General features: G+C 47.7%; 1 protein-coding gene across 1 annotated transcript in view; it reads right to left on the bottom strand.

Moving 5' to 3' along the window:
- ngfa (nerve growth factor a (beta polypeptide)) overlaps positions 1-26,216 on the bottom strand; it is a 72,254-nt gene that overhangs the window by 1,600 nt on the left and 44,438 nt on the right. The window lies entirely within an intron of this gene.

Below are 26,216 nucleotides of genomic sequence, written 5' to 3'. Positions count from 1 at the left end.
GTCCTCTCAACAACAACAACACATGTCATGTCAACAACAACAACAACACACGTCTTGTCATCAACAACAAAATATGTCCTGTCAACAACAACACATGTCCTGTCAACAACAACAACAACACATGTCCCGTCAACAACAACAGCATCAACACACATCCGGTCAACAACAACAGCATCAATACACGTCCTGTCAACAACAACAGCATCAACACACGCCCAGTCAACAACAACAACATCAACACACTCCTTGTCAACAACAACAACATCAACACACTCCTTGTCAACAACAACAACATCAACACACTCCTTGTCAACAACAACAACATCAACACACGTCCTGTCAACAACAACAACATCAACACATGCCCTGTAAACAACAACAACAACAACACACATCCTGTCAACAACAACATCAACACACATCCTGTCAACTACAACAGCATCAACACACGTCCTGTTAACAACAACAACACAACATCCTGTCAACAAAAACAACACATTGCATGTCAACAACAACAACATCATGCCATAGCCACATGGACCTCATGGACACACATCCTGAAACACAGACGGTTACTATGGATACCCTATAGAGATAAAGATGACCTGTTTTGGCATGGACCCTGAGGACTGGGTGGGACTTCCTATGGGTTAAAGAAGAACCAAACAATTCCATCCAGGTCGTCAGGAAGAATAAGCCAATGAATTATACTCCTGAGCAAACTTCATAGCTGTCGATGAATTCCATGACAGTAAATCACCAGTAAAATACCTCCAGGTGACTGTATGCAACCTACTCATAGAAGTAGCGGAAGAAAATGGCCTGCTTCAAAATGGAGATGGCCTTAATGGCGCTGCACATGCGTCATAATGGGACAGATACACAAATGTGTCATCTAGCAAAGTCTATGGGATAAGCTTAACATCCTGTGTGTGTGTGTGTACCAATTCTCATCACTAAGTAAAAACCCTTAAACGTCCAACTCACCAACCCTTAACCCACCAACCCTCAAACCCTCCATCCATTAAACCCTCCAACCCTTAACTCACCAACCATCCAACCCTCAAACCCTCCATCCATTAAACCCTCCAATCCTTAAACCATCCAACCTTTTTAAAACACTTCAACCCTTAACCCACCAACCCTTAACTCTCCAACCTTCCAACCCTTAAATCCTCCAACCCTTAAACTCTCCAACCCTCCATCCCTGCAACCCTTAAACCCTCCGTCCATTAAACCTTCAAACCCTTAACCCACCAACCCTCCAACCCTCAAACCCTCCATCCATTAAACCCTCCAACCATTAAACCCTCCAATCCTTAAACCCTCCAACCTTTTTAAACACTTCAACCCTTAACCCCCAACCCCCCAACCCTTAACCCCCAACCCCCCAACCCCCCAACCCCCAACCCTTAAACCCTCCAACCCCCAACCATCCTTCCATTAAACCCTCCAACCTTTTTAAACACTTCAACCCTTAACCCCCAACCCTTAACCCCCAACCCCCCAACCCCCCAACCCTTAACCCCCAACCCCCAACCCCCCAACCCTCCAACCCTTAACCCCCAACCCCCCAACCCCCCAACCCTTAACCCCCAACCCCCCAACCCTCCAACCCTTAAACCCTCCAACCCCCCAACCCTTAACCCCCCAACCCCCCAACCCTCCAACCCTTAAACCCTCCAACCCTTAAACTCATGTGAATTTCCTTTCTTTTTCGGCTTAAGACCAACGCTCACTTCTTATTTAAAATATTGTTGTTGTTTTTTAAATTTCCAAGGTTTTTACACCAGAAGGTGATTGTACTAAATTATGAAAATGTAATATATTTTTGTTTGTCTCACATAATGTATTGTCCAGAACCCAGTTTCCCCAAAACATCCAAAAGGCTAAGATCATGGTTAGAACCTCCGTAGGCACATCAATAAATCTCTGTGCTGTTTCCAAAAAACATCCAAAAGGCTAAGATCATGGTTAGAACCTCCGTAGGCACATCATTAAATATCTGTGCTGTTTCCAAAAAACATCCAAAAGGCTAAGATCATGGTTAGAACCTCCGTAGGCACATCATTAAAACTCTGTGCTGTTTCCAAAAAACATCCAAAAGGCTAAGATCATGGTTAGAACCTCCGTAGGCACATCATTAAATCTCTGTGCTGTTTCCAAAAACATCCAAAAGGCTAAGATCATGGTTAGAACCTCCGTAGGCACATCAATAAATCTCTGTGCTGTTTCCAAAAAACATCCAAAAGGCTAAGATCATGGTTAGAACCTCCGTAGGCACATCAATAAATCTCTGTGCTGTTTCCAAAAAACATCCAAAAGGCTAAGATCATCGTTAGAACCTCCGTAGGCACATCATTAAATCTCTGTGCTGTTTACAAAAAACATCCAAAAGGCTAAGATCATGGTTAGAACCTCCGTAGGCACATCATTAAATCTCTGTGCTGTTTACAAAAAACATCCAAAAGGCTAAGATCATGGTTAGAACCTCCGTAGGCACATCATTAAATCTCTGTGCTGTTTCCAAAAAACATCCAAAAGGCTAAGATCATGGTTAGAACCTCCGTAGGCACATCAATAAATCTCTGTGCTGTTTCCCCAAAACATCCAAAAGGCTAAGATCATGGTTAGAACCTCCGTAGGCACATCATTAAATCTCTGTGCTGTTTACAAAAAACATCCAAAAGGCTAAGATCATGGTTAGAACCTCCGTAGGCACATCATTAAATCTCTGTGCTGTTTCCAAAAAACATCCAAAAGGCTAAGATCATGGTTAGAACCTCCGTAGGCACATCAATAAATCTCTGTGCTGTTTACAAAAAACATAGTTACTAAAGTTGCCCTTGAAAACAATCATTATTTAGCGACTTCCTCAAACCACTCGTAGAACCGCTAATTGTGCCTTTATACACTGAAGACCTCTGCTAAACATAAAATCAAGCGGTCTCTCTGCGACCTCCGATTACTTCAGAATGAAGTTGACTACAATATAAAGTTGCCAATGTCTTATAAACAAGCTAAGGGTAAAAAGATACTTTATCGAAAGATAAATATGGTTGGCTACATAGGCCTATATACACTGCTCAAAAAAATAAAGGGAACACTAAAATAACACATCCTAGATCTGAATGAATGAAATATTCTTATTAAATACTTTTTTCTTTACATAGTTGAATGTGCTGACAACAAAATCACACAAAAATTATCAATGGAAATCAAATTTATCAACCCATGGAGGTCTGGATTTGGAGTCACACTCAAAATTAAAGTGGAAAACCACACTACAGGCTGATCCAACTTTGGTGTAATGTCCTTAAAACAAGTCAAAATGAGGCTCAGTAGTGTGTGTGGCCTCCACATGCCTGTATGACCTCCCTACAACGCCTGGGCATGCTCCTGATGAGGTGGCGGATGGTCTCCTGAGGGATCTCCTCCCAGACCTGGACTAAAGCATCCGCCAACTCCTGGTGGCGTTGGTGGATGGAGCGAGACATGATGTCCCAGATGTGCTCAATTAGATTCAGGTCTGGGGAACGGGCGGGCCAGTCCATAGCATCAATGCCTTCATCTTGCAGGAACTGCTGACACACTCCAGCCACATGAGGTCTAGCATTGTCCTGCATTAGGAGGAATCCAGGGCCAACCGCACCAGCATATGGTCTCACAAGGGGTCTGAGGATCTCATCTCGGTGCTAATGGCAGTCAGGCTACCTCTGGCGAGCACATGGAGGGCTGTGCAGCCCCCCAAAGAAATGCCACCCCACACCATATATATATCCCATTTAGCAGACGCTTTTGTCCAAAGCGACTTACAAGTCGGCTGGGGCCACTACTTTTACATATGGGTGGCCCCAGCGGGAATCGAACCCACGACGCTTGGCGTTGCAAGCGCCATGCTCTACCGACTGAGCCACACAGGACCCACCGCCAAACCGGTCATGCTGGAGGATGTTGCAGGCAGCAGAACGTTCTCCATGGCGTCTCCAGACTGTCACGTCTGTCACATGTGCTCAGTGTGAACCTGCTTTCATCTGTGAAGAGCACTGGGCGCCAGTGGCGAATTTGCCAATCTTGGTGTTCTCTGGCAAATGAAAAACGTCCTGCACGGTGTTGTGCTGTAAGCACAACCCCCACATGTGGATGTCGTGCCCTCATACCACCCTCATGGAGTCTGTTTCTGACTGTTTGAGCAGACACATGCACATTTGTGGCCTGCTGGAGGTCATTTTGCAGGGCTCTGGCAGTGCTCCTCCTGCTCCTCCTTGCACAAAGGCAGAGGTAGCGGTCCTGCTGCTGTGTTGTTGCCCTCCTACGGCCTCCTCCACATATCCTGATGTACTGGCTTGTCTCCTGGTAGCGCCTCCATGCTCTGGACACTACGCTGACAGACACAGCAAACATTCTTGCCACAGCTCGCATTGATGTGCCATCCTGGATGAGCTGCACTACCTGAGCCACTTGTGTGTGTTGTAGACTCCGTCTCATGCTACCACTAGAGTGAAAGCACCGCCAGCATTCAAAAGTGACCAAAAAATCAGCCAGGAAGCATGGGAACTGAGAAGTGGTCTGTGGTCCCCACCTGCAGAACCACTCCTTTATTGGGGGTGTCTTGCTAATTGCCTATAATTTCCACCTGGTGTCTATTCCATTTGCACAACAGCATGTGAAATTTATTGTCAATCAGTGTTGCTTCCTAAGTGGACAGTTTGATTTCACAGAAGTGTGATTGACTTGGAGTTACATTGTGTTGTTTAAGTTTTCCCCTTTTTTTGAGCAGTGTATTTAAATCATATTGAAATCATTTTCATGTTCAATCAATTAGTTATATGTTGCTCATTGTAGGCTACTGTCTAATTTCGTGATGTGTAGGTCTAACAACATGTGTCCTAAGCATTAGAATAAGCCGACTCAATATTTGCAGCAATGGGTGATCATTTATTTCTAGGAGCTGATCCTTCCTCGGTATCTGAGCTTAAGGCAACATTTGAATGGAGAACGCTCATCCGAGAGCCAGGCTGCCTTTCTTTCGATTCGATCAGCATTGACACATGTTCTAACTACTGCACGTGTTGGGAAACGCGTGTGTGTTCTTTGGCTGTTATAGAAACTATGCATCGTTAAAACATCCGTAAGCTTAAGTTCCATCGCTATCGGGAGATCGCCTCATGGCTATTACATTTATGTAAAACATATGGTTTCTCCTTTTATAGAGGGGAAGGGGGTTAAAATCAACAGCTGCTTTACATTAGGCACCAGTTCCTGTAAGTGACTGAAAGTACTGAATTAGTTGGCTGAGTGAGCATTTGGAAAGGAGCCCCCCCCAAACCCGGGAGAGTTCCCCCAGACCCCCATCCAGTTGTTTAGTTGTTGTCGTCCACTTCCCACTAAGGGTACCTACACCAGTGTCTTTTGGACGTCTTTTTTTGGTCCTGTTAGAAATCAGCCATTTTCATTATTTTATTTTATATATTTAGTTATTTATACATTTTAACCCCATTTTTTTTCTCCCCAATCCAATTGCGATCCAATTGCGATCGTCTCGTCGCTGTAACTCGCAATTTTTTTGAATCAACATTGGTGTCATATTGGCTTACATATGATAGGGAGATTTTAATTTACCACTGAGTTTCAAACAGTGCACACTATAGTCTGACCGGCGCAGATAAAATATGAGTTTCAAACAAACAAAAACCCCTGTTAAGACTGTTACTGCCACCGTGGACTGTAAGCTAGGTTCAGGACTGTTACTGCCACCGTGGACTGTAAGCTAGGTTCAGGACTGTTACTGCCACCGTGGACTGTAAGCTAGGTTCAGGACTGTTACTGCCACCGTGGACTGTAAGCTAGGTTCAGGACTGTTACTGCCACCGTGGACTGTAAGCTAGGTTCAGGACTGTTACTGCCACCGTGGACTGTAAGCTAGGTTCAGGACTGTTACTGCCACCGTGGACTGTAAGCTAGGTTCAGGACTGTTACTGCCACCGTGGACTGTAAGCTAGGTTCAGGACTGTTACTGCCACTGTGGACTGTAAGCTAGGTTCAGGACTGTTACTGCCACTGTGGACTGTAAGCTAGGTTCAGGACTGTTACTGCCACCGTGGACTGTAAGCTAGGTTCAGGACTGTTACTGCCACTGTGGACTGTAAGCTAGGTTCAGGACTGTTACTGCCACTGTGGACTGTAAGCTAGGTTCAGGACTGTTACTGCCACTGTGGACTGTAAGCTAGGTTCAGGACTGTTACTGCCACCGTGGACTGTAAGCTAGGTTCAGGACTGTTACTGCCACTGTGGACTGTAAGCTAGGTTCAGGACTGTTACTGCCACCGTGGACTTTAAGCTAGGTTCAGGACTGTTACTGCCACCGTGGACTGTAAGCTAGGTTCAGGACTGTTACTGCCACCGTGGACTGTAAGCTAGGTTCAGGACTGTTACTGCCACCGTGGACTGTAAGCTAGGTTCAGGACTGTTACTGCCACTGTGGACTGTAAGCTAGATTCAGGACTGTTACTGCCACCGTGGACTGTAAGCTAGGTTCAGGACTGTTACTGCCACCGTGGACTGTAAGCTAGGTTCAGGACTGTTACTGCCACCGTGGACTGTAAGCTAGGTTCAGGACTGTTACTGCCACCGTGGACTGTAAGCTAGGTTCAGGACTGTTATTGTCACCGTGGACTGTAAGCTAGGTTCAGAACTGTTACTGCCACTGTGGACTGTAAGCTAGGTTCAGGACTGTTATTGTCACCGTGGACTGTAAGCTAGGTTCAGGACTGTTACTGCTACCGTGGACTGTAAGCTAGGTTCAGGACTGTTACTGCCACCGTGGACTGTAAGCTAGGTTCAGAACTGTTACTGCCACCGTGGACTGTAAGCTAGGTTCAGGACTGTTACTGCCAACGTGGACTGTAAGCTAGGTTCAGGACTGTTACTGCCACCGTGGACTGTAAGCTAGGTTCAGGACTGTTACTGACACCGTGGACTGTAAGCTAGGTTCAGGACTGTTACTGCCACCGTGGACTGTAAGCTAGGTTCAGGACTGTTACTGCCACCGTGGACTGTAAGCTAGGTTCAGGACTGTTACTGCCACCGTGGACTGTAAGCTAGGTTCAGGACTGTTACTGCCACCGTGGACTGTAAGCTAGGTTCAGGACTGTTACTGCCACCGTGGACTGTAAGCTAGGTTCAGGACTGTTACTGCCACCGTGGACTGTAAGCTAGGTTCAGGACTGTTACTGCCACCGTGGACTGTAAGCTAGGTTCAGGACTGTTACTGCCACCGTGGACTGTAAGCTAGGTTCAGGACTGTTACTGCCACCGTGGACTGTAAGCTAGGTTCAGGACTGTTACTGCCACCGTGGACTGTAAGCTAGGTTCAGGACTGTTACTGCCACCGTGGACTGTAAATTAGGTTCAGGACTGTTACTGCCACCGTGGACTGTAAGCTAGGTTCAGGACTGTTACTGCCACCGTGGACTGTAAGCTAGGTTCAGGACTGTTATTGTCACCATGGACTGTAAGCTAGGTTCAGAACTGTTACTGCCACTATGGACTGTAAGCTAGGTTCAGGACTGTTATTGTCACCGTGGACTGTAAGTTAGGTTCAGGACTGTTACTGCCACCGTGGACTGTAAGCTAGGTTCAGGACTGTTACTGCCACCGTGGACTGTAAGCTAGGTTCAGGACTGTTACTGCCACCGTGGACTGTAAGCTAGGTTCAGGACTGTTACTGCCACCGTGGACTGTAAGCTAGGTTCAGGACTGTTACTGCCACCGTGGACTGTAAGCTAGGTTCAGGACTGTTACTGCCACCGTGGACTGTAAGCTAGGTTCAGGACTGTTACTGCCACCGTGGACTGTAAGCTAGGTTCAGAACTGTTACTGCCACCGTGGACTGTAAGCTAGGTTCAGGACTGTTATTGTCACCGTGGACTGTAAGCTAGGTTCAGGACTGTTACTGCCACCGTGGACTGTAAGCTAGGTTCAGGACTGTTACTGCCACCGTGGACTGTAAGCTAGGTTCAGGACTGTTACTGCCACCGTGGACTGTAAGCTAGGTTCAGGACTGTTACTGCCACCGTGGACTGTAAGCTAGGTTCAGGACTGTTACTGCCACCGTGGACTGTAAGCTAGGTTCAGGACTGTTACTGCCACCATGGACTGTAAGCTAGGTTCAGGACTGTTACTGCCACCGTGGACTGTAAGCTAGGTTCAGGACTGTTACTGCCACCGTGGACTGTAAGCTAGGTTCAGGACTGTTACTGCCACCGTGGACTGTAAGCTAGGTTCAGGACTGTTACTGCCACCGTGGACTGTAAGCTAGGTTCAGGACTGTTACTGCCACCGTGGACTGTAAGCTAGGTTCAGGACTGTTATTGTCACCATGGACTGTAAGCTAGGTTCAGAACTGTTACTGCCACTATGGACTGTAAGCTAGGTTCAGGACTGTTATTGTCACCGTGGACTGTAAGCTAGGTTCAGGACTGTTACTGCCACCGTGGACTGTAAGCTAGGTTCAGGACTGTTACTGCCACCGTGGACTGTAAGCTAGGTTCAGGACTGTTACTGCCACCGTGGACTGTAAGCTAGGTTCAGGACTGTTACTGCCACCGTGGACTGTAAGCTAGGTTCAGGACTGTTACTGCCACCGTGGACTGTAAGCTAGGTTCAGGACTGTTACTGCCACCGTGGACTGTAAGCTAGGTTCAGGACTGTTATTGTCACCGTGGACTGTAAGCTAGGTTCAGAACTGTTGCTGCCACCGTGGACTGTAAGCTAGGTTCAGGACTGTTACTGCCACCGTGGACTGTAAGATAGGTTCAGGACTGTTACTGCCACCGTGGACTGTAAGCTAGGTTCAGGACTGTTACTGCCACCGTGGACTGTAAGCTAGGTTCAGGACTGTTACTGCCACCGTGGACTGTAAGCTAGGTTCAGGACTGTTACTGCCACCGTGGACTGTAAGCTAGGTTCAGGACTGTTACTGCCACCGTGGACTGTAAGCTAGGTTCAGGACTGTTACTGCCACCGTGGACTGTAAGCTAGGTTCAGGACTGTTACTGCCACCGTGGACTGTAAGCTAGGTTCAGGACTGTTACTGCCACCGTGGACTGTAAGCTAGGTTCAGGACTGTTACTGCCACCGTGGACTGTAAGCTAGGTTCAGGACTGTTACTGCCACCGTGGACTGTAAGCTAGGTTCAGGACTGTTACTGCCACCGTGGACTGTAAGCTAGGTTCAGGACTGTTACTGCCACCGTGGACTGTAAGCTAGGTTCAGGACTGTTACTGCCACCGTGGACTGTAAGCTAGGTTCAGGACTGTTACTGCCACCGTGGACTGTAAGCTAGGTTCAGGACTGTTACTGCCACCGTGGACTGTAAGCTAGGTTCAGGACTGTTACTGCCACCGTGGACTGTAAGCTAGGTTCAGGACTGTTACTGCCACCGTGGACTGTAAGCTAGGTTCAGGACTGTTACTGCCACCGTGGACTGTAAGCTAGGTTCAGGACTGTTACTGCCACCGTGGACTGTAAGCTAGGTTCAGGACTGTTACTGCCACCAGGACTGGACTGTAAGCTAGGTTCAGGACTGTTACTGCCACCGTGGACTGTAAGCTAGGTTCAGGACTGTTACTGCCACCGTGGACTGTAAGCTAGGTTCAGGACTGTTACTGCCACCGTGGACTGTAAGCTAGGTTCAGGACTGTTACTGCCACCGTGGACTGTAAGCTAGGTTCAGGACTGTTACTGCCACCGTGGACTGTAAGCTAGGTTCAGGACTGTTACTGCCACCGTGGACTGTAAGCTAGGTTCAGGACTGTTACTGCCACCGTGGACTGTAAGCTAGGTTCAGGACTGTTACTGCCACCGTGGACTGTAAGCTAGGTTCAGGACTGTTACTGCCACCGTGGACTGTAAGCTAGGTTCAGGACTGTTACTGCCACCGTGGACTGTAAGCTAGGTTCAGGACTGTTACTGCCACCGTGGACTGTAAGCTAGGTTCAGGACTGTTACTGCCACCGTGGACTGTAAGCTAGGTTCAGGACTGTTACTGCCACCGTGGACTGTAAGCTAGGTTCAGGACTGTTACTGCCACCGTGGACTGTAAGCTAGGTTCAGGACTGTTACTGCCACCGTGGACTGTAAGCTAGGTTCAGGACTGTTACTGCCACCGTGGACTGTAAGCTAGGTTCAGGACTGTTACTGCCACCGTGGACTGTAAGCTAGGTTCAGGACTGTTACTGCCACCGTGGACTGTAAGCTAGGTTCAGGACTGTTACTGCCACCGTGGACTGTAAGCTAGGTTCAGGACTGTTACTGCCACCGTGGACTGTAAGCTAGGTTCAGGACTGTTACTGCCACCGTGGACTGTAAGCTAGGTTCAGGACTGTTACTGCCACCGTGGACTGTAAGCTAGGTTCAGGACTGTTACTGCCACCGTGGACTGTAAGCTAGGTTCAGGACTGTTACTGCCACCGTGGACTGTAAGCTAGGTTCAGGACTGTTACTGCCACCGTGGACTGTAAGCTAGGTTCAGGACTGTTACTGCCACCGTGGACTGTAAGCTAGGTTCAGGACTGTTACTGCCACCGTGGACTGTAAGCTAGGTTCAGGACTGTTACTGCCACCGTGGACTGTAAGCTAGGTTCAGGACTGTTACTGCCACCGTGGACTGTAAGCTAGGTTCAGGACTGTTACTGCCACCGTGGACTGTAAGCTAGGTTCAGGACTGTTACTGCCACCGTGGACTGTAAGCTAGGTTCAGGACTGTTACTGCCACCGTGGACTGTAAGCTAGGTTCAGGACTGTTACTGCCACCGTGGACTGTAAGCTAGGTTCAGGACTGTTACTGCCACCGTGGACTGTAAGCTAGGTTCAGGACTGTTACTGCCACCGTGGACTGTAAGCTAGGTTCAGGACTGTTACTGTCACCGTGGACTGTAAGCTAGGTTCAGAACTGTTACTGCCACCGTGGACTGTAAGCTGCCACCGTGGACTGTAAGCTAGGTTCAGGACTGTTACTGCCACCGTGGACTGTAAGCTAGGTTCAGGACTGTTACTGCCACCGTGGACTGTAAGCTAGGTTCAGGACTGTTACTGCCACCGTGGACTGTAAGCTAGGTTCAGGACTGTTACTGCCACCGTGGACTGTAAGCTAGGTTCAGGACTGTTACTGCCACCGTGGACTGTAAGCTAGGTTCAGGACTGTTACTGCCACCGTGGACTGTAAGCTAGGTTCAGGACTGTTACTGCCACCGTGGACTGTAAGCTAGGTTCAGGACTGTTACTGCCACCGTGGACTGTAAGCTAGGTTCAGGACTGTTACTGCCACCGTGGACTGTAAGCTAGGTTCAGGACTGTTACTGCCACCGTGGACTGTAAGCTAGGTTCAGGACTGTTACTGCCACCGTGGACTGTAAGCTAGGTTCAGGACTGTTACTGCCACCGTGGACTGTAAGCTAGGTTCAGGACTGTTACTGCCACCGTGGACTGTAAGCTAGGTTCAGGACTGTTACTGCCACCGTGGACTGTAAGCTAGGTTCAGGACTGTTACTGCCACCGTGGACTGTAAGCTAGGTTCAGGACTGTTACTGCCACCGTGGACTGTAAGCTAGGTTCAGGACTGTTACTGCCACCGTGGACTGTAAGCTAGGTTCAGGACTGTTACTGCCACCGTGGACTGTAAGCTAGGTTCAGGACTGTTACTGCCACCGTGGACTGTAAGCTAGGTTCAGGACTGTTACTGCCACCGTGGACTGTAAGCTAGGTTCAGGACTGTTACTGCCACCGTGGACTGTAACTGCTAGGTTCAGGACTGTTACTGCCACCGTGGACTGTAAGCTAGGTTCAGGACTGTTACTGCCAACGTGGACTGTAAGCTAGGTTCAGGACTGTTACTGCCACCGTGGACTGTAAGCTAGGTTCAGGACTGTTACTGCCACCGTGGACTGTAGTAAGCTAGGTTCAGGACTGTTACTGCCACCGTGGACTGTAAGCTAGGTTCAGGACTGTTACTGCCACCGTGGACTGTAAGCTAGGTTCAGGACTGTTACTGCCACCGTGGACTGTAAGCTAGGTTCAGGACTGTTACTGCCACCGTGGACTGTAAGCTAGGTTCAGGACTGTTATTGTCACCGTGGACTGTAAGCTAGTTTCAGGACTGTTATTGTCACCGTGGACTGTAAGCTAGGTTCAGGACTGTTACTGCCACCGTGGACTGTAAGCTAGGTTCAGGACTGTTACTGCCACCGTGGACTGTAGACTAGGTTCAGGACTGTTACTGCCACCGTGGACTGTAAGCTAGGTTCAGGACTGTTACTGCCACCGTGGACTGTAAGCTAGGTTCAGTACTGTTACTGCCACCGTGGACTGTAAGCTAGGTTCAGTACTGTTACTGCCACCGTGGACTGTAAGCTAGGTTCAGGACTGTTACTGCCACTGTGGACTGTAAGCTAGGTTCAGGACTGTTACTGCCACTGTGGACTGTAAGCTAGGTTCAGGACTGTTACTGCCACTGTGGACTGTAAGCTAGGTTCAGGACTGTTACTGCCACCGTGGACTGTAAGCTAGGTTCAGGACTGTTACTGCCACTATGGACTGTAAGCTAGGTTCAGGACTGTTACTGCCACCGTGGACTGTAAGCTAGGTTCAGGACTGTTACTGCCACCGTGGACTGTAAGCTAGGTTCAGGACTGTTACTGCCACTATGGACTGTAAGCTAGGTTCAGGACTGTTACTGCCACTGTGGACTGTAAGCTAGGTTCAGGACTGTTACTGCCAACATGGACTGTAGACTAGGTTCAGGACTGTTGATGCCACCATGGACTGTAAACCGGCACATCGGTCAGAATGCAAAAGAGGATCTGGAGAAGGAATCCAGGTTTAAGGGGAGTTATTACACACAGACACACACAGCCATTGTGGGGGCAGCGGAGGTGGGAGACGAGGGAACAGCCATTGGGGGGGTAGCGGAGGTGGGAGACGAGGGAGCAGCCATTGGGGGGCAGCTGAGTTGGGAGACATGGGAACAGCCATTGTGGGGCAGCGGAGTGAGGAGTCGAGGGAACAGCCATTGGGGGGCAGCTGAGTGGGGAGTCGAGGGAACAGCCATTGGGGGGCAGCGGAGTGAGGAGTCGAGGGAACAGCCATTGGGGGGCAGTGGAGTGAGGAGTCGAGGTCAAGAGAGGAATCACACCTTGATAAACTGAATCAGGAACATAATAGAATAAAGTAGGCTAATGAAGTTTGAAGGCATGATTCAAACTGTTGTAGTTGTCTAAATGGTGTGCTCATGTAAAGCATTAAGCCATGTGGTCACCAAGATAATCATTTCAACACCGTTTTGATTACATTGTCACGCTGTTTATTGGTAGTTTTCATACAGGCTGTTTAATCACACAGCAGCCCAGGCTTTTATAACCAGACAGCAGCCCAGGCTGTTATAATCACACAGCAACCCAGGCTGTTTAATCACACAGCAGCCCAGGCTTTTATAACCAGACATCAGCCCAGGCTGTTATAACCACACAGCAGCCCAGGCTGTTATAACCAGACAGCAGCCCAGCCTGTTATAACCACACAGCAGCCCAGGCTGTTATAACCACACAGCAGCCCAGGCTGTTATAACCACACAGCAGCCCAGGCTGTTATAACCACACAGCAGCCCAGGCTGTTTAATCACACAGCAGCCCAGGCTGTTATAACCACACAGCAGCCCAGGCTTTTATAACCAGACAGCAGCCCAGGCTGTTATAACCACACAGCAGCCCAGGCTGTTATAACCACACAGCAGCCCAGGCTGTTATAACCAGACAGCAGCCCAGCCTGTTATAATCACACAGCAGCCCAACCCAGGCTGTTATAATAAAACAGCAGCCCAGCCCAGCCTATTATAATAACACAGCAGCCCAGCCTGTTATAAACACACAGCAGCCCAGGCTGTTATAACCACACAGCAGCCCAGCCTGTTATAATAACACAGCAGCCCAGCCTTTTATAATGACACAGCAGCCCAGCCAAGCCTATTATAATAACACAGCAGCCCAGCCTGTTATAACCACACAGCAGCCCAGCCTGTTATAACAACACAGCAGCCCAGCCTGGTATAATAACAAAGCAGCCCAGGCTGTTATAATCACACAGCAGCCCAGCCTGTTATAATAACACAGCAGCCCAGCCTGTTATAATAACACAGCAGCCCAGCCTGTTATAATAACACAGCAGCCCAGCCTGTTATAATAACACAGCAGCCCAGCCTGTTATAATAACACAGCAGCCCAGCCTGTTATAACCACACAGCAGCCAAGCCTGTTATAACCACACAGCAGCCCAGGATGTTATAACCGCACAGCAGCCCAGCCTGTTATAATCACACAGCAGCCCAGCCCAGGCTGTTATAACCACACAACATCCCAGCCTGTTATAATAACACAGCAACCCAGGCTGTTATAACCACACAGCAGCCCAACCCAGGCTGTTATAACCACACAGCAGCCCAGCCAATGCTGTTATAACCACACAGCAGCCCAGGCTGTTATAACAACACAGCAGCCCAGGCTGTTATCACCACACAGCAGCCCAGGCTGTTATCACCACACAGCAGCCCAGGCTGTTATAACCACACAGCAGCCCAGGCTGTAATAATCGCACAGCAGCCCAGCATGTTATAATAACACAGCAGCCCAGCCTGTTATAACCACACAGCAGCCCAGCCTGTTATAACAACACAGCAGCCCAGCCTGGTATAATAACAAAGCAGCCCAGGCTGTTATAATCACACAGCAGCCCAGCCTGTTATAATAACACAGCAGCCCAGCCTGTTATAATAACACAGCAGCCCAGCCTGTTATAATAACACAGCAGCCCAGCCTGTTATAATAACACAGCAGCCCAGCCTGTTATAATAACACAGCAGCCCAGCCTGTTATAACCACACAGCAGCCAAGCCTGTTATAACCACACAGCAGCCCAGGATGTTATAACCGCACAGCAGCCCAGCCTGTTATAATCACACAGCAGCCCAGCCCAGGCTGTTATAACCATACAACATCCCAGCCTGTTATAATAACACAGCAACCCAGGCTGTTATAACCACACAGCAGCCCAACCCAGGCTGTTATAACCACACAGCAGCCCAGCCAATGCTGTTATAACCACACAGCAGCCCAGGCTGTTATAACAACACAGCAGCCCAGGCTGTTATCACCACACAGCAGCCCAGGCTGTTATCACCACACAGCAGCCCAGGCTGTTATAACCACACAGCAGCCCAGGCTGTAATAATCGCACAGCAGCCCAGCATGTTATAATAACACAGCAGCCCAGCCTGTTATAATAACACAGCAGCCCAGCCTGTTATAACTACACAGCAGCCAAGCCTGTTATAACCACACAGCAGCCCAGGCTGTTATAACCACACAGCAGCCCAGCCTGTTATAACCACACAGCAGCCCAGCCTGTTATAACCACACAGCAGCCCAGCCTGTTATAATAACACAGCAGCCCAGGCTGTTATAATCACACAGCAGCCCAGCCTGTTATAATAACACAGCAGCCCAGCCATTTAATAATGACACAGCAGCCCAGCCTGTTATAATAACACAGCAGCCCAGCCTGTTATAACCACACAGCAGCCCAGCCTGTTATAACCACACAGCAGCCCAGCCTGTTATAACCACACAGCAGCCCAGCCTGGTATAATAACAAAGCAGCCCAGGCTGTTATAATCACACAGCAGCCCAGCCTGTTATAATAACACAGCAGCCCAGCCTGTTATAATAACACAGCAGCCCAGCCTGTTATAATAACACAGCAGCCCAGCCTGTTATAATAACACAGCAGCCCAGCCTGTTATAACCACACAGCAGCCAAGCCTGTTATAACCACACAGCAGCCCAGGATGTTATAACCGCACAGCAGCCCAGCCTGTTATAATCACACAGCAGTCCAGCCCAGGCTGTTATAACCACACAGCATCCCAGCCTGTTATAATAACACAGCAACCCAGGCTGTTATAACCACACAGCAGCCCAACCCAGGCTGTTATAACCACACAGCAGCCCAGCCCAGGCTGTTATAATCAGACAGCAGCCCAGGCTGTAATAATCGCACAGCAGCCCAGCATGTTATAATAACACAGCAGCCCAGCCTGTTATAATAACACAGCAGCCCAGCCTGTTATAACTACACAGCAGCCCAGCCTGTTATAACCACACAGCAGCCCAGGCTGTTATAACCACACAGCAGCCCAGCCTGTTATAACCACACAGCAGCCCAGCCTGTTATAACCACACAGCAGCCCAGTCTGTTAAAATAACACAGCAGCCCAGGCTGTTATAATCACACAGCAGCCCAGCCTGTTATAATAACACAGCAGCCCAGCCTGTCATAACCACACAGCAGCCCAGCCTGTTATAATAACATAGCAGCCCAGCCTGTTATAACCACACAGCAGCTCAGCCTGTTATAACCACACAGAAGCCCAGGCTGTTATAACCACACAGCAGCCCAGCCTGTTATAACCACACAGCAGCCCAGCCTGTTATAACCACACAGCAGCCCAGCCTGTTAAAATAACACAGCAGCCCAGGCTGTTATAATCACACAGCAGCCCAGCCTGTTATAATAACACAGCAGCCCAGCCTGTTATAATAACACAGCAGCCCAGCCTGTTATAATAACATAGCAGCCCAGCCTGTTATAACCACACAGCAGCCCAGCCTGTTATAACCACACAGCAGCCCAGCCTGTTATAACCACACAGCAGCCCAGCCTGTTATAACCGCACAGCAGCCCAGCCTGTTTTAACCACACAGCAGCCCAGGCTATTATAACCACACAGCAGCACAGCCTGTTATAACCACACAGCAGCCCAGCCTGTTATAACCACACAGCAGCCCAGCCTGTTATAATAACACAGCAGCCCAGGCTGTTATAATCACACAGCAGCCCAGCCTGTTAAAACAACACAGCAGCCCAGCCTGTTATAATAACACAGCAGCCCAGCCTGTTATAATAACACAGCAGCCCTGCCTGTTATAACCACACAGCAGCCCAGCCTGTTATAACCACACAGCAGCCCAGCCTGTTATAATAACACAGCAGCCCAGCCTGTTATAATAACACAGCAGCCCAGGCTGTTATAACCACACAGCAGCCCAACCCAGCCTATTATAATAACACAGCAGCCCAGCCTGTTATAATAACACAGCAGCCCTGCCTGTTATAACCACAAAGCAGCCCAGCCAAGCCTATTATAATAACACAGCATCCCAGCCTGTTATAACCACACAGCAGCACAGGCTGTTATAATAACACAGCAGCCCAGCCTATTATAATCACACTGCAGCCCAGCCTGTTATAATCACACCGCAGCCCAGCCTGTGATAATCACACAGCAGCTCTGGCTGTTATAACCACACAGCAGCCCAGGCTGTTATAACCACACAGCTCCCCAGGCTTTTTATAATAACACAGCAGACCAGCCTGTTATAATGACATAGCAGCCCAGCCTGTTATAATGACACAGCAGCCCAGGCTGTTATAACCACAAAGCAGCCCAGGCTGCTATAACCAAACAGCAGCCCAGCCTGTTATAATCACACAGCAACCCAGGCTATTATAACCACACAGCAGCCCAGGCTGTTATAATAACTAAGCCGCCCAGCCTGTTATAATAACACAGCAACCCAGGTTGTTATAACCACACAGCAGCCCAGGCTGTTATAACCACACAGCAGCCTAGGCTGTTATAATCACACAGCAGCCCAGCCCAAGTTGTTATAACCACACAGCAGCCCAGCCTGCTATAATAACACAGCGGCCCAGCCCAGCCTATTATAATAACACAGCAGCCCAGCCTGTTATAATAACACAGCAGCCCAGGCTTTTATAACCACAAAGCAGCCCAGGCTGTTATAATCACACAGCAACCCAGCCTGTTATAATCACACAGCAGCCCAGGCTGTTGTAATCACACAGCAGCCCAGCCTGTTATAATAACACAGCAACCCAGGCTGTTATAACCACACAGCAGCCGAGAATGTTATAATCACACAGCAGCCCAGCCTGTTATAATCACACAGCAGCCCAGCCTGTTATAATAACACAGCAACCCAGGCTGTTATAACCACACAGCAGCCCAGGCTGTTATAACCACACAGCAGCCCAGACTTTTGATAATAACACAGCAGCCCAGCCTGTTATAATAACACAGCAGCCCAGCCTGTTATAATGACACAGCAGCCCAGCCTGTTAATATCACACAGCAACCCAGGCTGTTATAACCACACAGCAGCCCAGGCTGTTATAATAAAACAGCAGCACAGCCTGTTATAATGACACAGCAGCCCAGCCTGTTAATATCACACAGCAACCCAGGCTGTTATAACCACACAGCAGCCGAGAATGTTATAATCACACAGCATCCCAGCATGTTATAATAACACAGCAGCCCAGCCCAGCCTGTTATAATCACACAGCAGCCCAGCCAGTTATAATCACACAGCAGCCCTGGCTGTTATAACCACACAGCAGCCCAGGCTGTTATAACCACACAGCAGCCCAGACTTTTGATAATAACAAAGCAGCCCAGCCTGTTATAACCACACAGCAGCCCAGCATGTTATAACCACACAGCAGCCCAGGCTATTATAACCACACAGCAGCCCAGCCTGTTATAACCACACAGCAGCCCAGCCTGTTATAACCACACAGCAGCCCAGCCTGTTATAACCACACAGCAGCCCAGCCTGTTATAATAACATAGCAGCCCAGCCTGTTATAACCACACAGCAGCTCAGCCTGTTAATATCACACAGCAACCCAGGCTGTTATAACCACACAGCAGCCCAGGCTGTCATAATCACACAGCAGCCCAGGCTATTATAACCACACAGCAGGCCAGCCTGTTATAACCACACAGCAGCCCAGCCTGTTATAACCACACAGCAGCCCAGCCTGTTATAATAACACAGCAGCCCAGGCTGTTATAATCAAACAGCAACCCAGCCTGTTATAATCACACAGCAGCCCAGGCTGTTATAATCACACAGCAGCCCAGCCTGTTATAATAACACAGCAACCCAGGCTGTTATAACCACACAGCAGCCGAGAATGTTATAATCACACAGCATCCCAGCCTGTTATAATAACACAGCAGCCCAGCCCAGCCTATTATAATAACACAGCAGCCCAGGCTGTTATAACCACACAGCAGCCCTTCCTGTTATAATAACAGAGCAGCCACGCCTGTTATAACCACACAGCAGCCCAGCCAAGCCTATTATAATAACACAGCAGCCCAGCCTGTTATAACCACACAGCTGCCCAGGCTGTTATAACCACACAACAGCCCAGGCTGTTATAATCACACAGCAGCCCTGGCTGTTATAACCACACAGCAGCCCAGGCTGTTATAACCACACAGCAGCCCAGACTTTTGATAATAACACAGCAGCCCAGCCTGTTATAATAACACAGCAGCCCAGCCTGTTATAATGACACAGCAGCCCAGGCTGTTATAACCACACAGCAGCCCAGCCTGTTATAACCACACAGCAGCCCAGCCTGTTAATATCACACAGCAACCCAGGCTGTTATAACCACACAGCAGCCCAGGCTGTTATAACCACACAGCAGCCCAGACTTTTGATAATAACACAGCAGCCCAGCCTGTTATAATAAAACAGCAGCACAGCCTGTTACAATAACACATTAACCCAGGCTGTTATAACCACACAGCAGCCCAGCCCAGCCTGTTATAACCACACAGCAGCCCAGCATTTTATAACCACACAGCAGCCCAGGCTGTTATAAGCACACAGTAGCCGAGCCCAGGCTGTTATAACCACACAGCAGCCCAGCACAGTCTGTTAGAACCACACAACAGCCCAGGCTGTTATAACCACACAGCATCCCAGGCTGTTATAACCACACAGCAGCCCAGGCTGTTATAACCACACAGCAGCCCAGCCCAGCCTGTTATAACCACACAGCAGCCCAGCCTGTTATAACAACACAGCAGCCCAGGCTGTTATAACCACACAGCAGCCCAGGTTGTTATAATCACACAGCAGCCCAGCCTGTTATAACCACACAGCAGCCCAGCCTGTTATAATAACACAGCAGCCCAGGCTGTTATAATCACACAGCAGGCCAGCCTGTTATAACCTCACAGCAGCCCAGCCTGTTATAACCACACAGCAGCCCAGCCTGTTATAATCACACAGCAGCCCAGCCTGTTATAATAACACAGCAACCCAGGCTGTTATAACCACACAGCAGCCGAGAATGTTATAATCACACAGCAGCCCAGCCTGTTATAATAACACAGCAGCCCAGCCTGTTATAAACACACAGCAGCCCAGGCTGTTATAACCACACAGCAGCCCAGCCTGTTATAACCACACAGCAGCTCAGGCTGTTATAATCACAAAGCAGGACCAGGCTGTCATAATCACACAGCAGACCAGCATGTTATAACCACACAGCAGCCCAGCATGTTATAACCACACAGCAGCCCAGGCTGTTATAAGAACACAGTAGCCGAGCCCAGCCTGTTATAACCACACAGCAGCCCAGCACAGTCTGTTAGAACCACACAACAGCCCAGCCTGTTATAACCACACAGCATCCCAGGCTGTTATAACCACACAGCAGCCCAGCCTGTTATAATCACACAGCAGCCCAGGCTGTTATAATAACAAAGCAGCCCAGCCTGTTATAATCACACAGCAGCCCAGTCTGTTATAATCACACAGCAGCCCAGTCTGTTATAATCACACAGCAGCCCAGCCTGTTATAATCACACAGCAGCCCAGCCTGTTATAATAACACAGCAACCCAGGCTGTTATAATCAAACAGCAACCCAGCCTGTTATAATCACACAGCAGCCCAGGCTGTTATAATCACACAGCAGCCCAGCCTGTTATAATAACACAGCAACCCAGGCTGTTATAACCACACAGCAGCCGAGAATGTTTTAATAACACAGCAGCCCAGCCCAGCCTGTTATAACCACACAGCAGCCCAGCCTGTTATAACCACACAGCAGCCTAGCCTGTTATAAAGACACAGCAGCCCAGCCCAGCCTGTTATAACCACACAGCAGCCCAGTCTGTTATAACCACACAGCAGCCCAGGCTGTTATAAACACACAGCAGCCCAGGCTGTTATAAGAACACAGTAGCCGAGCCCAGCCTGTTATAACCACACAGCAGCCCAGCACAGTCTGTTAGAACCACACAACAGCCCAGCCTGTTATAACCACACAGCATCCCAGGCTGTTATAACCACACAGCAGCCCAGGCTGTTAATATTACACAGCAGCCCAGCCTGTTATAATAACACAGCAACCCAGGCTGTTATAATAACACAGCAACCCAGGCTGTTATAATCAAACAGCAACCCAGCCTGTTATAATCACACAGCAGCCCAGGCTGTTATAATCACACAGCAGCCCAGCCTGTTATAATAACACAGCAACCCAGGCTGTTATAACCACACAGCAGCCGAGAATGTTTTAATAACACAGCAGCCCAGCCCAGCCTGTTATAACCACACAGCAGCCCAGCCTGTTATAACCACACAGCAGCCTAGCCTGTTATAAAGACACAGCAGCCCAGCCCAGCCTGTTATAACCACACAGCAGCCCAGTCTGTTATAACCACACAGCAGCCCAGGCTGTTATAACCACACAGCAGCACAGGCTATTATAATCACACAGCAGCCCAGCCCAGCCTGTTATAACCACACAGCAGCCCAGCCCAGCCTGTTGTAACCACACAGCAGCCCAGCCTGTTTTAACCACACAGCAGCCCAGCCTGTTATAACCACACAGCAGCCCAGCCTGTTATAATAACACAGAAGCCCAGGCTGTTATAACCACACAGCAGCCCAGCCTGTTATAATAACACAGCAGCCCAGCCTGTTATAACCACACAGCAGCCCAGGCTGTTTAATAGCACAGCAGCCCAGCCTGTTATAATAACACAGAAGCCCAGACTGTTATAATAACACAGCAGCCCAGCCTGTTATAATAACACAGCAGCCCTGGCTGTTATAACCACACAGCAGCCCAGCCTGTTTTAACCACACAGCAGCCCAGCCTGTTATAACCACACAGCAGCCCAGCCTGTTATAATAACACAGAAGCCCAGGCTGTTATAACCACACAGCAGCCCAGCCTGTTATAATAACACAGCAGCCCAGCCTGTTATAACCACACAGCAGCCCAGGCTGTTTAATAACACAGCAGCCCAGCCTGTTATAACCACACAGCAGCCCAGCCTGTTATAATAACACAGAAGCCCAGGCTGTTATAACCACACAGCAGCCCAGCCTGTTATAATAACACAGCAGCCCTGGCTGTTATAACCACACAGCAGCCCAGGCTGTTTAATAACACAGCAGCCCAGCCTGTTATAATAACACAGCAGCCCAGGCTGTTATCATCACACAGCAGCCCAGCCTGTTATAACCACACAGCAGCCCAGGCCGTTATAATCACACAGCAAGCTGCCCAGCCTGTTATAACCACACAGCAGCCCAGCCTGTTATAATAACACAGCAGCCCTGGCTGTTATAACCACACAGCAGCCCAGCCTGTTATAACCACACAGCAGCCCAGCTTGTTATAATCACACAGCAGCCCAGGCTGTTATAATAACACAGCAGCCCAGCCTGTTATAATAATAGGCTAAATTTCTATTAATTTTTATCTCTTATGCCATTCGAAAATCAAAATGAAACCATAATTTGACGTCTGGACTGACAGAGATCGGCTCCTCAATTTCAGTACGAAATTCCTACACCTGTGTGGTGTTCCCTTGGCCCAATCTGACTCACCAGAAATGCAGACAGACAGTCCCTGTAGAGCTACACGTGGCTGGAATCCCCTTTCACTTACCTAACCTAAACTAAAAACTAAACCTAACCTAAACTAAAAACTAAACCTAACCTAAAAACTAAACCTTACCTAAACTAAAATCTAAACCTAACCTAAACTAAAAACTAAACCTAACCTAAACTAAAAACTAAACCTAACCTAAAAACTAAACCTTACTTAAACTAAAAACTAAACCTAACCTAAAAACTAAACCTTACCTAAACTAAAAACTAAACTTAACCTAAACTAAAAAGTAAACTAAACATGAATATGTTCTCTTGCTGCTCTTGTCATAGTTTACCTCGTTTAATGTAATAATGTAGCTTAAATCAAGAGTATTATGTATCTATTGAGTCACGTAGTTGCTTTATATATCCTTATATAGAGCCTAGGCTATTTTCCTATCGTCCCAATCCCACCGAAACCCCATATCCTGACCCCTTTTACGCTTGAAAAGTCCTAACTTCATTCTGTAATCCATATAGGATGCATTATCAAAGCATGTCTCGCCTAAGCATGTCAAAATACAACTGTAGCATTTCCCCTGCTTCTCTGCGCTGTCTCCTATTGCTGCCCAGACAAGAGCTTCGGAAGAGAATGTGTGATCAACAAACGCTATGACAGTAGATATGGGGAAAAAAATAAAATAAATTGATTTCCGTTATTACACCTTTGATATTTAATATTTCACCTTTGATATTTCCTCTTTTTCATCTCCCCGTTATTCATGAGCTGATCTGTTACCTGTATAATCATCAACTAGATTTAGAATAATAGGAGAATCTGTCATTTGGTTCAAGAAAGCTTAGCAACTTTGGCAGCTTTGGTGATTTTACATTTGTTTGCCATAACAAAGTTTGTGTGATTCGACAACACCACAGTGCCTTCGGGAAAGTATTCATACTCCTTTACATTTTCCACATTTTGTTACGTTACAGACTTCTAAAATGTATTATATTATTTTGTTTCCCTCATCAATCTACACACAATACCCCCATCATGTAAATGCAAAAACAGGTTTTTAAACAGTTTTGCAAATTTATGAATTTTAAAAGATATGAAATATGTAAATGTGATAAGTATTCAGACCCTTTACTCAGTACTTTGTTGAAGAAACATTGGTAGTGATTAAAGGCCTGATTGATGGAGTTCTGCAGTGATGGTTGTCCTTCTGGAAGGTTCTCCCATCTCCACAGAGGAACTCTGGAGGTCTGTCAGAGTGACCTTTGGGTTCTTGGTCACCTCCCTGACCACGGTCTTTCTTCCCCCGATTGCTCAGTTTGGTCGGGTGGCCACCTTTAGGAAGAGTCTTGGTGGCTCCAAACTTCTTCCATTTAAGAATGATGGCAGCCACTGTGTTCTTAGCAACCATCAATGCTGCAGACATGTGTTGGTATCCTTCCCCAGATCTGTGCCTCACAATCCTGTCTTGGCGCTCTACAGACAATTACTTCGTACTTATGGCTTGGTTTTTGGTCTGACATGCACTGTCAACTGTGGGACCTTATATAAACAGGCGTGTGCCTTTCCAAATCATGTCCAATCAATTGAATTTACCACACGTGGACTCCAATCAAGTTGTAGAAACATCTCAAAGTTGATCAATGGAAACATGTTGCACCTGAGCTCAATTTCGAGTCTCAGAGCAAAAGGTTGGAATACTTATATAAATAAGTTTTTTCAGTTTTTTATTTTTTATTTTCTAAAAACCTGTTTTTACTTTGATTTACTGGGGTAATTGTTTGTAGATAGCTGAGGATTTAAAAAAATCCACTTTAGAATAAGACTGTAACTTAAAATGTTTTGGAAAAAGTCAATCAAAAGTCAGATAAAAAATCTACAAAAATAATTCTGGCTTTCACACAGGACAGGAGAAATACTCCAGATATAACAAACTGACCCCTGCCCCTGACTCATAAACTACTGCAGCATAAATACTGGAGGCTGAGACAGGAGGGGTCAGGAGACACTGTGGCCCAGTACGACGATACCCGTATTTATGCTGCAGTAGTTTATGTGTCGGGGGGCTGGGGTCAGTTTGTTATATCTGTAGTACTTCTCCTGTCCAATTCGGTGTCCTGTGTGAATCTAAGTGTGCGTTCTCTAATTCTCTCCTTCTCTCTCTCCTTCTCTCTCTCGGAGGACCTGAGCCCTAGGACCATGCCCCAGGACTACCTGACATGATGACTCCTTGCTGTCCCCAGTCCACCTGGCCGTGCTGCTGCTCCAGTTTCAACTGTTCTACCTTATTATTATTCGACCATGCTGGTCATTTATGAACATTTGAACATCTTGGCCATGTTCTGTTATAATCTCTACCCGGCACAGCCAGAAGAGGACTGGCCACCCCACATAGCCTTGTTCCTCTCTAGGTTTCTTCCTAGGTTTTGGCCTTTCTAGGGAGTTTTTCCTAGCCACCGTGCTTCTGCACTTGCATTGCTTGCTGTTTGGGGTTTTAGGCTGAGTTTCTGTACAGCACTTTGAGACATCAGCTGATGTACGAAGGGCTTTATAAATACATTTGATTTGATTTGATTTGTACGTGCACAATTCCTCTACCCCCTTTTGTGGATTATAAATTGTACGGAGGTGTTCACCTGCATGTTTAGAAAGATCGGACTTAACCTTCTGGCAACCGGAATATGCTTTTTCCTTCTCAAATGCGCACCTGTCGGGCTCACCTGTAGATGTACCCGACAGGTGCACCCTGGAGCTCCCTGGTGTGCTCTACAATAACAGGGACAATCTTAAAATGGCAATTAAACTGCATCTGGTCTCGACAGGGATTCCCCTGAGGGAAAGTGTCTAGCGCGTGGTCTGAGGGGTGAAACATAACTTGCTAGGAGCCCTGGTTTAGACCTGTGAAAGCTGCTAAGCCCTGTCTGCGGATTAAGATCGCAAAGCAGCGGGAGTCAGTCTACACAAAAAAAAGCTGAAGAAAGAGATTTTTGACACCTAATATCAAAACATTTTCTAAAATCATTTCTGTACTTAGAAACAGATAAGATCATCATTAATGAAACGTTATTTTGTTGAAATATAATTTGATTTTTGAGAAATTAAGCTAACTTCAATAAATACAAGTACCTAACATCTATTGAGGTCAGCTTTGAGTATTGCTTCTTCTTCCTTTGTAATGTATTTCCTGTGAATTAGTTTTTTTTCAACTGTTCAGAGAAATTAGTCCTTGAATTCGCTTGCATTATTTACCATGAAATAGTGTGACAGTACCAGGTTTTGGCCACAAGATGCCACTCTTCCTGCCTCTGCCACCTTACCCATTTGTCAATGTTGCTGTTCCATTGTGTTTATTAAATGGATAATAACTTTGGG

This window comes from Oncorhynchus masou, chromosome 18, assembly GCF_036934945.1.
Source record: "Oncorhynchus masou masou isolate Uvic2021 chromosome 18, UVic_Omas_1.1, whole genome shotgun sequence".
NCBI classification, from domain to species: Eukaryota; Metazoa; Chordata; class Actinopteri; order Salmoniformes; family Salmonidae; genus Oncorhynchus; species Oncorhynchus masou.
This window is presented reverse-complemented; position numbering and strand designations above follow the sequence as displayed.